Below are 14343 nucleotides of genomic sequence, written 5' to 3'. Positions count from 1 at the left end.
TTATACGGCTTCCAGGACCTCTTCTTCTTGGGGGGTAGCCGGCGGTGCCTCTTTCTGCCCAGCTCCCTCCAAGGCCCCTCCGGCTCATGGCTGTCGCCCATGACCAGCTGACAATGGTGTTCCCTGTTGTCCGTAATAACAGATTGTACCGTGAGGACTTCGTAAATGGTGTCCAATGGTTCTTCCGGACCCAGCTCCTGGAGATCCCAAGCCGAGTCTACACAATGGGCTGCTGCTGGTGGGCGGTACCCAGGTTGAGACCAATTTGACCTGGTGTTGTCGTTCATGGGGCAATTCTGCTTGAAGTGACCCAGCTGTTTGCACCGGAAGCAGCGTTGTTCGTTGTCCTCCTGGCGTGGATAGCGAGGGCTAGATGTCATCGGTCTGTTAGGTGGTTGGTATCTAGCGGCTGGTGGGTGTGAGGGCGCCGTTGGTCTTGGAGGTTGTACCCGTGGTGTGACCTGGTTTGTCTTGCGAGTATCCGCATATTCATCTGCCAACTTCGCGGCCTCTGGTAGAGTCATGGGCCTGCGATCTCTCACCCAATCTTTGACATCCGTCTGGATGTGATTGTAAAATTGCTCCAGGAGCATTAGTTGCAAAATGTCCTCTGCGGTGGTGGCCTGGCTGCTGTTAACCCAGTTAGAGGCCGACAGGGACAACTGGCATGCCCATTCCGCGTAAGAGTCTTTCGTGGTTTTGCGTGAGTCCCTGAACTTCTGTCGGTGGGACTCTGGGGTTACTGCATAACGAGCCAGGAGCGCTTCTTTAACCCGGGCGTAGCTATGGATATCCTGATCTGGCACGGTCCGGAAAGCATCAGAAGCTTTGCCTGACAGTTTGCCTGACAATATTGCAACCCAGTCTCCTCTAGCTATTCGGTGCAGGTTACATTGTCGCTCAAAATCTGCCAGGTAGTTATCAATTTCACAGTCCTTTTCATCAAAAGCTTTAAAAGCGCTAAACGGAATCTTCCTTGTGTCTGCTGTGCTGTACTCACTGTTCGGAGAATGTGCGGCTGCTTGTTGGACTGCTGCCAGTTTTAACTGTAGCTCTGCGTCTCTTATTTGTTTATCCTTCTGTAGCTCTGCGTCTCTTATTTGTTTAGCCTCCTGTAGTTCTGCCTTTGCTAACAGGTCCATCACTTTCAGCACCACATCCGTTGTTGGGTTTGGGCCGAACCATGCTAGCTTCTCTCTCATTAGCTTGTTGGCTGGCGATTCCTCCTCCTGAATCACTGGTGTCTCCATCTCTTGTACTGCTGGCGTTGCTGCAATCCCGTCCTCCTGGTCTATCTCCATTGATTCTGCTATGATGACCCGCTTGGTTTTGTTGCTAGCAATCCTTCCACGAACTTCAAGTAGTTCTTCCAGTGTCTGCTTGGAATCCGGGTGTGAAGGGGAATAGAAGGGAAAATCCCACTGCTACCAACCAATTGTGACGGTATCGGTATGATATCCCCGTCAAAGATTCCCTTCTTCCATAAGAACATCACCCCAATATTCCACTAGGAGGAATATCCCTGAGATCGCCCATTAAGCCACACATTAGTCCAGGTTTACTGCTAGAACAAGACAGACTTTAATGTTATATCACACAGCTTATATGTCATTTCCAAAACGGTTACAATGACAAATCTCCGCCCCCCTCACACTGGGGCTTCCATACAGATGATTAGGCAGACACGGCGGAGCCGATGCTGAAAACACATTTTCTTTAGACAATGACATCAAGGACGCCGATTACTAGTTGTACTGAATACATTAACTAGACCGCTCGACCCCGCATATAGAGAGATAATTACCACACTGGAGCAATCAGAATAATTAACACAAGCCACTTAAACACAGATCTCCTTCACACAACACAATAGATCAATTAACCTTTAGAAATAGTGAGGGGACATTAGCACGTCAATAACCTGTTAGCCGAGGACAGAATTACACAGGGCAAGCAGGGAGAATTACACTGAGACATATAGGCAAATGCATCACAACTAGTTACGGCGATCCACGAAGATCCGCGCGTTCGTCGCAATCCCGTACGTCGTCGCTTTTTCCCGTTGCAAAATTACACCTGCTTTAACAAGGCTTATCTTTAGATCAGCCATGTTAAAGTATGGCCGTCGTTCCCGCGTCGAATTTTTTTTTTTTGCGTAAGACGTCTAGGAATACGAAACGCCGTTACGTACGTCGCAGTTCAAAAAAAAGTCAGGGCGCCGTAATTTCCGCCGAGCGGAATTACGTTACACCGCCGCAAGTTTACAGGTAGGAGCTTTGTGAATCAGGCACTTACGCTGTAAACCTGCGGCGGTGTAATGTAAATCAGATACGTTACGCCGCTCTGGAGCAACGTAATTGTACCTGAATCTGGCCCTCGGTTCTCATCGTTAGGCCCTGCCCTTCCCCCTTACTCTGGCTGTGACTTTTTCTTCTGTGAAACTATGGAAGAATGGTCAAAAGCCCTGAATAGTGATCTTTCCATTACAGCAGTGGAACCCCCACTACTAGCTGCAGCTTTACACATCAGCTGTGATGGACAGATGGAAGCATTTCGACTATCAATACACATGTTTAGGACACTGGTTAAAGCACTGGTCTGTGGATCCTGTATCCAAGGAGCACATGACTCATATGGTCTTTGAGGGACAAAATCTCTTTGAACCAGCCCTTATTATCATCAAGGATGTCTATGGAGACCAGAACACCTACCTGCCACAGCAAAAGAGGCAGAGGGAACGGTCTGTTAAGTATTTTCTCTTTCATTTCTCTACTTCTGTAGGATGCACACCTAGAACTCCTAACTGTGGTTCGGTGGCTACCAGCAAAGTCAGTGGTAAAATGCCTACTAAACTCTAGAAAAGACCTTCATCAGCATGGAGGTGCATCCTCACTTTCCAACCTAAAGGGACGTTTGTGAATCTTTGCAGACAACTGCATAGCTTGCACCCTAGGTGCAGGAGGTGACATTTCAAGAGTACAAACTGAACCTTGGCCTATCATCCCCTCTTTAGCTCCTTACTTTTAACCTTTCCTGTGTCACTGCCTTGATTAGCAGATATTCATCTAGCTCTTTGCAGTCTTCTGGACCAGGAACAGGTCTGGTATCAGAAAGGCTTCAAAATCTATACTCCAACTTAAATACCAGTACCACTTGGTACAGTGTTAAGCTCCATACAGATGCAGTCTGCCATAGCCCGACAGGCTGCCTGCAGTCGGGCTGGATGTTGCCCCTGTGAATGGCTTTGTAAGTTGTTAGTACAGTAAAACCTTGGATTGCGAGTAACTTGGTCTACAAGTGTTTTACAAGTTAAAAAAAAAAAAAAGATGTAACCTGACACGACCAATAATGGCATGCCTCCACCCCTAAAAAATGATTTAATACAAATAATCAATGGACATGATTGGTACAAGAAATTCAAAATAGATAATACAGATCATCATATAGACATGATTTACAAGATAACATACAGGCATATATATATATATATATATATATAAAAATTGAAAATTCATAATTTGGACAGGCTTGTCTTGGCACCCTTAGATTTTACTAAAAAGGTGGATGAGTAAAATGTCTATTAGTATATGGTGCCCTCTAGGGGAAGGAAATAACAAGTACAAACAACTGGTCAATAACTTACAAATCAGCTCATAAGCTGTGCCCAGCTTATAAATGGGAAAAATCTGTGGTCTTGGATACAATGTCTCACCCGGGGTTGAAGCAGTAGACCCAACCCCCCAGAAAAAGGGGAGCAAGGGGAACAGACATGGGACATGCCAGACTGTTACCACACAGTCCCCGAATGTGGTGTGTGCACTCAACATACACACCAGTCCAACATACACACCACTACAAATTGTATTTTTTTTATAAAATTGTGAATGAATGAAATAAATATAAATGAAAAAAAAAAAAGTGAGTGAATGAAATTGGTATATCTATTGAGTGAACCATCTATGTGTTCCCACAAAGGGAGTACGGAGTAAATGTGTCAAAATGTGTATGTGGGTGTATCTCACAAATAAAAAAAAAAAGTAAGATATGTACAACTAAAGCATGTATAGAATTGTAAATAAATAAATGTTGACACATTTCTGTAGCGGTGTACAATCAACAAGTTAAATGCAGTGTGTGTATATACGGAGTCATAAGGTGACCCCCAGCTACCTGAATTGGGTGAAGGTGACATGAATGGTGTCCCTTCCTGGTGATAGGAACATGTGAGGCGATCTGCTGGCTTGCTCTGGCTGATATACCCCTGCTGGAGGGCAGGTCCCCCCGCCAACGTCATTGCAGCAAGGAAGAGGCAAGGAGACTGGCCCACTTACGGAACATATGCCCGCAACAGATACCCACCCACCTAAGCTGCGAAGTAAGACGGAGGACTGTTCCTGCTCCCCCTATAGCAAAACAGGGATGAGGAAGGAGAAAGAGCTGAAGCGCATCGCAACCCCTAAGTAATATAGGTAATTACCATTAAAACCTATTATAAAAAAAAAAAGGTAAAAGCTATTACCTTTTGTACCACCAACCCCTCCCTTTAGAATGTAAGCTCTATGAGCAGGGCCCTCCTGTATTGAACTGTACTGTAGTTGTGCTGTCCCCCCTCTACATTGTAAATCGCTGTGTAAACTTTTGGGGCTATATAAATCGTGTATAATAATAAGTAATTAACTAAAGATAGGAAATTATTAACTAAGGGTGTTTCTATATATATATAATATATATATATATATATATATATATATATATATATATATAAAAAATCAGACAGAGGTGCACAAAAAAGGGGGCCCATGGTGCACTTCCCGGCACCAAGGAAAAATTATATCAACTGTATATGAGGAACAACTGATAATAAACAGTGAATAAATGATAAATAAGTTAAATAAATTAAATAAATAGATAAATACCGGTACTTAAAGCGGGAGTTCACCCATAAACCGAAAGAAGTAGCCGAACGTTGGTGCGGCTCTATACGGCGCCTGCGCACCGACGTTCAGCTACTTTCGGAAAATCGTGACGCGATGGATGTCAATCAAAATAGGAACGCCCAGTCCCGCAGCCCATACCCGGAAGCGGCGGAGAAGATCGCTCTCTACAACGGTAAGTACAGCTTCGATTTTAAAACAACTAGCCGATTCCCCTAGACAAAATGAGCATCAATCTAAGGGTAAAAAGTGGTATTTCCGGGTGAACCTCCACTTTAAGGTGAAATAAAATCTATCTATAGCATCAGCTGTTTAAAATAAATGAAAAGACATTTATAAAACATAAAACAAAGTATCAAGATAATAGAACCAAAGTCTGATTGATAAAACAGCGCTAGTTATTGGATAAAGTCTAACTCCTCAAAAAATAGAAGTCCAGAAACAGGTACAGTTCTAAGGTGATCAGTGCTTCTAGGATAGGCTTTGTAGTGCACCCTACACCAATTCCCAGTCTTCACCTCAAAAGTGGGTCACACTCTCCCTCTGGGGTTCACACTCACCAGAAGGCAAATAGATAAGAGCCTTGTATACCAATTTCTCTTAATTAGGCTTCCATCATCTCTCCAGGATCAGCAGGGGTTAATTTCATTCAGGGCACATAAAAAACGAAGGCACTAAATAGTGTAATCCTGTTTAATAAACGCCCCCCTGCAAACACAGCCCCGCTTCCAATATACATGCAATATAAATACTTGTGATGAACATAAAAAGAGAATAGAAAGGGTTCACCGCTGTCCTCCGAACACAGGGGCCGCGCGTGTGCTGGGAAGCACTGTGCTGATAAGACCTTTCCTGGTTACAGTATGGTTGGCGGTGGAACGCACTTCTCTTCCTGGTTACGCCGTTGTAGCCACGCCTTGATGCGTTTCGTCACTTCCGACTTCAACAGAGGGCGTGATCAGTCTATTTATTATACCTCCTCCACGGCCATTGGATATGACAGCCCTGCCTTCCTGATCCCGATTGGTGCATCATAGGGCGGAAGTTAAAACAGGACGTCAGCCGTGTCGAGTCACTGGGATATTTAAACATAGTAATATGTAAAACCTGCACATAAATAAGTTTGAAAAATACAATGCGCCCGCAAAGTGTGTCACATGATCATGGATTAATCATGTCTAGCTGGCATAATTTCTATTTGTATGCAATAAATTGCAGCGATGTGACCTGGCTTAGGTAGGAAACAGCTTTTAATAAAAAGACGTGACACATCACGGCCACTCAAAGCAGCTATTATCGAGGAGGTAGACATCGATAAGCAAAAGATATATATATGTATAGATAAAAGATATATGATATCAGAAATTAAATGTCAATGACTTAAATAGGTAAATATATTAAATATACCCAATATCAGTTTTAGTCAATGGTAATAGTCGAAGGCGAAGGCTGATTAAAATGAATAAAAATTCATAAAATATTCTTAAAAAGATATAAAATATAGCCAGACCATGATTAAACCTATACAAAAATTAGAAACTATATATATATATCTAAATTATCTGAGTTAAAAGAAAAGACAAAATGAAACCATAAATATATATAAAATACCTAGATATGTAAAATTATATATAAATATACAATATAAGTACAAATAAATATATAGGATAAAAATAATAATAAAAATAAAGATAAATTAGAGTAAAAGGGAGGATAATCGGTAATCACTAATAAAGCAGTTGATGTCAAGGTCTACATTCAATCCTTTCGGCAATAAAGTATCAACTGTATATATCCACTGTGTTTCATAATTCTCGAACACAGTTGGATCCTCTCCATGCTGGTTTTATGTGATCAACCCCCCAAAATTTGAGGCCTGCTGGGTTGCGATCATGGAATAACTTGAAAATGTAGCGATACATTGTGGTCTTTGTAGCCTAATTTGATATTTGCAACATGTTCTGCTATGCTCACTTTCAATACCCTTTTTGTACGGCCTATGTACAGGAGTTTGCAAGGGCATTCAAGGATGTAAACTACATAGGAAGTATTGCAAGTTATGAATTCCATTATAGGGAACTCGATCTTATTGGATGTGGAAATAAAGGTTTCAACCGCTCTCATTGGTCTATTAGCTTCCCTGGCATTTCCTACAAGGGAAGAAGCCATCTTTGTCCCAGATGGACGGGAGTTTTTTAGGGGGATCTAGAACTTTTTTTTACGATTGTCTCCATAATTGGGAGCTTTCCTATAAATAAAGCCTGGTTTGGTTGGAATGACTGTTTTAAGTATTCTATCCAAGAAAAGAATATGCCAGTGGCCAATGAAGATCTTCTCCACTTCTTTATATTGACTGTGGTAGCCTGAAATAAAACTCCATTCATGTATATTTCTATCTTTGGAGGGTACAGTCTCTTTTAAACAATTTATTCTAGGTACTTCTAGAAGGTTTTCTATAATCTTCACAACTCGATCTTCTTGATATCCTTTCTCCATAAATTTCTCTTTAAGTATCAGAGATTGTGACTTGAAGTCTTCATCATTAGAGCAATTACGCCTTACTCGCATTAATTGACCCTTCGGGATATTTCTCAGCCACATCGGGTGATGTCCACTTTGCATAGGGAGGTAGCTGTTGGAATCCGTTGGTTTAAAGTAAACACTTGTTCCTAATTTATTATCATTCCTATAGATGTTCAAGTCCAGGAAGTGTATACTTTGTTGGTTATACTCACTTGTTAGGTGAATATTACATGTGTTAATATTTAGCTCTTCCAGGAATTTTTCCAAAGAAAATAAAGACCCTGCCCATATAAAAAATAGATCGCCTATGTACCTCCGATATAAAACCAATTCATTTCTCTTAACATTAAAAATAGTTTTATCCTCCCATTCGGCCATAAAAAGGTTAGCTATGCTTGGAGCAAATTTAGCTCCCATTGCTACACCTTTCTTTTGAGAGTAAAAACATCCATCGTACAAGTAGTTATGCCCCAGAAATCTAAAGAGTTACGTAAAAACACCTTTTGAGCATATGTGATGTCATTCCTCTGAGACAATGCCCAATTCAGGGCCAACAGAGCGTCATTGTGTTGGATCTCTGTATACAGGGATCCTACATCTGCCGTTACTAGGAAAACTTCACTTCTTCCAGAAAGATCAATGTCTTGTAACAGGATAAGTAAGTCTTTTGTATCCTTTAGATAGGCTCGTGTTTGGGTAACACTTTTTTGTAGATAGTGGTCCAAGTACTGACCTAAACGAGATGTAATAGAGCCTATCCCATTTACTATGGGTCTTGCTGGGGGGTGGTTAAGGTCTTTGTGGATTTTGGGAAGAGTATAGATAGTAGGTATCCTACTACTGCTTGGAACTAGGTATTTCCTCTCCTTTTTGGAAACAGCTCTTGTTTTGATACCCGCTTTCCACTAAAACCTTCAGGTTTTCTTCATAGTGTGAAGTGGGATCTTTATTCAGCTTAGAGTAGGTGTCTGCGTCTATCAGCATATCCATCATTTGTTTGTGATAGAATTATTTTGTTAAAATGACCACTCCACCTCCTTTATCTGCCGGCCTTATTACAACATCCTTTCTTTTTTACAGTAGTTCTATACCCTCTCTTATGTGTCTTGGATTAACATTTTTCTTAGGTTTCAAGTGTTCTAGATCACGAAGCACCAGACCTTTAAAAACATCAAGAGGTTGATTTGTTCCTAAAAGAGGGTTAAAAAGAGATTTGTTCCGTAGACCATGGTCTGTGGGAACTAGGGACACACTGGCCACTGGGTTTGGATTTCTGTTAAAACATTTTTTTTTTCATGTTCAGCTTCCTGATGTATTTGTGAACATCAATGAACACATTGAACTTGTTTATCGGGCGATTCAGTCCACATTTGAGACCCAAGTATAAAATATTGGTTTCTTTATCGGTTAAAATCGTTAGTTAAATTGAAAATCCCTCATTCTTCTTCTTTTGTTGTTTTCGGGCCCTTCATCCTCTGATTCTTCTCTCCAAGGACCCGATTGTGGCATTCTCTCTCGTTCTTGATAAGGTGGATCCTTCCACTGTGGATCTTTGTATAACGGTCCCTGATTGGGCTTTCTGTATTTGGATGGTTGTTGTGGGTATGTTGGTCTCCTCCCTCTGTAGGTGGATGACCCTCTGCCCCTCTTCTGCCATCCTTGACCTCTCCCTAAAAAAGGACAAGGTGACTGGTAGCTTTGCCTGTTTTCATCCTCCCGTAAGAGTTCATATCTATTATGGACCGGTAGGTGATAGTATCCTTCAGTGGGTGGAAGACTTTGGTTATAATAAACTGGTCCTGAGTTTCTTGCTCTTCCCCTTGTCTGATTTGGTTTGTTCCTTAAAGGCGTAGAGTGATTAATCGGGGCATATTGTGGACCTACATCCCTTCTGTCAATCACAGATGGTATTTGACTGGCAAGTGGTTGAGGTCTGCCAGTAGTTATTTCTTGTTGGGTGTCCATGATGTTTGCCTCATTTTCCCCTCACGTCTACAGTGTTGGTTTGTTGCCACAAATAAAAAAGTTAGTTTGAAAATCACCTACATCACAACGACATTTTTTTTTTTTGTTTTTTTTGGGTTTCTTTATCAACCTTCTCCAATCTTTTCTTTATATGACTTCGCCTATTACCATTGACTTAAACTGATATTGGGTATATTTAATATATTTACCTATTTTAGTCATTGACATTTCATTTCTGATATCATATATCTTTTATCTATACTTATATATATCTTTTGCTTATCGATGTTTACCTCCTCGATAATAGCTGATAATAGCTGCTTTGAGTTGCCCTGATGTGTCACGTCTTTTTATTAAAAGACGTTTCCTACCTAAGCCAAGTCACATCGCTGCAATTTATTGCATAAAAATATAAATTATGCCAGCTAGACATGATTAATCCATGATCATGTGTCACACTTTGCGGGCGCATTGTATTTCTCAAAATTGACGCTCTTTTTTTGTTTATAGCACAAAAAATAAAAACCGCACAGGCGATCAAATACCACCAAAAGAAAGCTATATTTGTGGGGAAAAAAGGACGTAAATTTTGTTTGGGAACCATGTCGCACGTCCGTACAATTGTCAGTTAAATCGACGCAGTGCCGGAAGCTGAAATTTCGCCTGGGCAGGAAGGGGGTATATGTGCCCAGTAAGCAAGTGGTTAAGAGAAATTGGTATACAAGGCTCTTATCTATTTGCCTTCTGGTGAGTGTGAACCCCAGAGGGGGAGTGTGACCCACTTTTGAGGTGAAGACTGGGAATTGATGTAGGGTGCACTACAAAGCCTATCCTAGAAGCACTGATCACCTTAGAACTGTACCTGTTTATGGACTTCTATTTTTTGAGGAGTTGGACTTCATCCAATAACTAGCGCTGTTTTATCAATCAGAGTTTGGTTCTATTAGCTTGATACTTTGTTTATATATATATATATATATATATAAAATGTAGTTATTGATGGTTAGTCAGTAATAGGTGTGGCAGGTCACTGAAAAAACAGGTATCTTCCACCCAGCTATATAAACAACTAAAAATAGATGAGACCTGACAAGACCAGTAATGGCATGCCTCCATCCTTGATATGTTAGTACAAAAAGAAGGAAAGATGATGGGACTTTAAATGAGCCATGTCATTGTAAATGATACATAACATTTTAATGTATGAAGATAAAATAAATATACTTTAATGTCACAATCGCATAGGATAATTAATGATTTAAAAAAATATAATATATCAATAAATCTTAATAGTATATATATTTTAATAGAAGATTAACATACCAAATGTAAAACATAATAAATATAATAAGACTAGCAAAATGTTTTAATAAATCTTAACTTGATAAACGAGCGAGGTCTTGCAATACCAGTAGCTTGGGATCCGACTTGTGAGACTATAAGTTGCGTGATATGTGAAATCCCATTTTAGCCAATGAGAGCTGTCTTAATTAGTACTACTAAAGAAGTCACTCCGACTTTAGAAAATTTCCTGTACTACTTCAAGGCAACTGCTATCCAACTTGTGCCCATAGACTTTAAGGTGGGTTTGAGGTGGTGGTGGGGGGGATGCTTATGCTTAAAAAAAAAAAAAAAAAAAGCTCAATAAAAACATGCACAAGAGCACAAAAAAAAAAAAAAGCAGCACAAACTTCTTCAAGAGGAAATAAAAGCTCAAAATGAGCTGCAGTGTGCATGAGCCCTAAATCTGATCATCATCTTAATTGATGCCATTTGGATCAAGCGTTACAGGAAAATTACCTAGGCATTCCCTGAAGTTGCCTTGAATCTTTTTATATGGACTACAGCCTGAAGGACTTAAAGGGGTTGTAAAGGAAAATAAATGTTTCCCTAAATAGCTTCCTTTATACCTTAGTGCAGTCCTCCTTCACTTACCTCATCCTTCGATTTTGTTTTTAAATGTCCTTATTTCTTCTGAGAAATCCTCACTTCCTGTTCTACTGTCTGTAACTACACACCGTAATGCGAGGCTTTCTCCCTAATGTGGAGAAAGCCTCTTGAGGGGGCGAGCAGGAGGGTCAGGATGCCCACTAAAACGCAGCTCCTTTCTCTATCTGCAAAGTAGAGTGTCCTGATCCTCCTGCTCGCCCCCTCAAGAGGCTTTCTTCACACCAGGGAGAAAGCCTTGCATTACTGTATGTAGTTACAGACAGAAGAACAGGAAGTGAGGATTTCTCAGAAGAAATAAGGACATTTAAAAGCAAAATCAAAGGATGAAGAAAGTGAAGGAGGACTGCACTAAGGTAAAAGGAAGCTAATTAGGGAATTTATTTTTTTACCTTTACAACCCCTTTAAGAAATAATGGAAAAATCAGATGATTCGTTCCTCAACCATTTGGACATAAGGGGAAATTCACTTTGATATGTATACATACAAGTGCTTTGGATTACAAGCATATTTCCAGAACAAATTACACTTGCAATCCAAAGGATTTACAGTATTTGGCGTTTTGCAGCCAATAGAGGGACTGGCAGAGAGGTAGCAGACGCTGAGTGGTTTGCAAGGTGGCCGAGTCTGGCAGCAGCATTCATGGACTGAATAGGGGATAGCGTATGTAAAAGGTAAGCCAATAAGAAGGGCGTTGCAGTAGTCGAGGCAAGAGATGACCAAGGAGTGCATAAGTTGCTTTGTTGTGACATTGGTTAGGAAGGGGCATATTTTGAAGAACTTCCCATGGTTGAGGCAGCAAACTTTGAAAAGTGATTGGAGGTGTGGCCAAAAGGAGTTGAGTCCAGAACACCCTGGCATGCAGGGAGATTGATGGTTGTGCCATTGATCATAAGACATTTTAGTTTTCTTACATGGCTATGGCATGGCATGGCTATGCGTGTTCTATGACTATGGGTTGTGAGAATCTTGCGAGCTACCTAGTGCAAAAAAAATAAAAAAAAAATAAAAATATATATATATATATATATATATATATATATATAAATATATAAAAGAAAAAAAGAAGATGATCAGCAAGTGAAAGGTGCCAGCACTAATCACATCTCCTATACCCTGTTGAAGGCAATTAATGTGCTGCGCTCTATAACCCAAAATAAAATGAATAAAATATATTTTATCTGTAAATTATACTGTGATATATGTCACATCACTGTAAATATGAAAGTAAATTATACTATATAAAAACATGCAAATAAATCAAATACATAAATATAGTGCCACACAGTAGGATATACTAGATAATTCATAAAATTATAGTGCCACAAACATGAATCATAAAGTGCTGTAGTGCATAAAACAGTGATATTCTAAATCAAGATGGAAAATCCATCCAATGTAGTCGATATAAAAGTAATTTTCCTATATATTTAGTGACTTGAAAAAAAAATGAGACAAACCGCTTGCTGCACACTCAGGTGCTCCCCACCCTGAGGTAATGGCTGCTCACCTCTGAGCGTGTGACCTCACAGCCAAGTAAGGTCAAAACATGCTTATAAATCACTCCCCCCCCCCCCCCCCGAGGAAGATACGAAATCCCTTGTATCATGCACTTAAAACACCTAACCCGTGTGAGTACCCAGCATTGGGGTTTTATTTGTCTGCACAATAAACCGTTTTAAACGATAGTATGCCATAGTTTATTTTTACAATGTTCCATGTGAGGACAGCACCAGTAAGCAGCTTTGAAACAGCCTGCCTAGAATCCCTAAAGTGATTCATAAGCATGTTTGACCAAACTTAGCTGTGAGGTCACACGTTCAGAGGTGAGCAGCCATTACCTGAGGGTGGGGAGCATCAGAGTTTGAACACTACAGCAAGCCGTTTGTCACATCTTTTTTTGTTAAGTCACTAAATTGATTGAGATTGATATACTTGATAGATTGATTGATTGATTGATTGATTGATATATATATATATATATATCAATCAAAAGAACTTTATATCAACTACATCGGATGGATTTTCCATCCTGAATTAGAATAACTGTTTCATGCACTACAGCACTTTGAGATTCATGTTTTTATGTATTATAGTCTGTGTGTCACTATATTTATATATTTGATTTATTTGCATGTTTTTATATAGTACAAGTTACATTAATATATATTTACAGCAGCGTATGACATATCACAGTATAATTTACAGATAAAATAAATTTCATTCATTTTAATTTGAGAAGATTTTGGGCGAGATAGAAATAGTCATAGAACATTAATGTGCTGTGCTAACAGTTCACTCAGAGAAGGCAATTGCATACTTTTGGATATACTGGTGTTGATTTACTTAAAGGCTGCCCACTTTAAGGGAAATTGTCCCCCTCACTCACACAAATCGGTTTTCTTTGAAAAGTGCATTTTCACCACATTCCTCAAGCATATATTCCCTTGCAAACAATGGATTTGCTTAAAAACAAAACAAAAAAAAAACACCACACACACACACACACACACTATCTCAATGTCAAATAGAGGATTTAATTCTTTATGTGCCCATTTAAACATTGCATTCAGGTTCATTGCATAAAATGCTCACATATTAACGTGGGTTGCATTTAGGCAGTCCATTTATTTGAATGTGCACCAAATGCAAGCATGTGGTGGTATACTGCAATGCAGGTATGTTACCATGCATTGTGGAACCAGTCAAAATAGCATGTTTTCTAGGTAATACACAATTCCTTTACAAACAGTTGTAGGATGTTCTCAAGCTATGGTGTGTGCAGTCTGAACAGATTGGGCATTTGATATTGGGTTTCCCCAACATGTCTGGTGTATGATCATTTATGTTGTTAAAATGCCTACTAGAGTATTACTACCATGCTATATGTGTTGATGACTTTAGTTAAATCTCTTTTGCAGCTATAAAAAAAAAAAATATATATATATATATATATATATATATATATTTATT

The sequence above is a fragment of the Rana temporaria genome, chromosome 4 (genome assembly GCF_905171775.1).
Source record: "Rana temporaria chromosome 4, aRanTem1.1, whole genome shotgun sequence".
NCBI classification, from domain to species: Eukaryota; Metazoa; Chordata; class Amphibia; order Anura; family Ranidae; genus Rana; species Rana temporaria.
The sequence above is the reverse complement of the archived record's forward strand: the minus strand, read 5'-3'. Positions refer to the sequence as shown.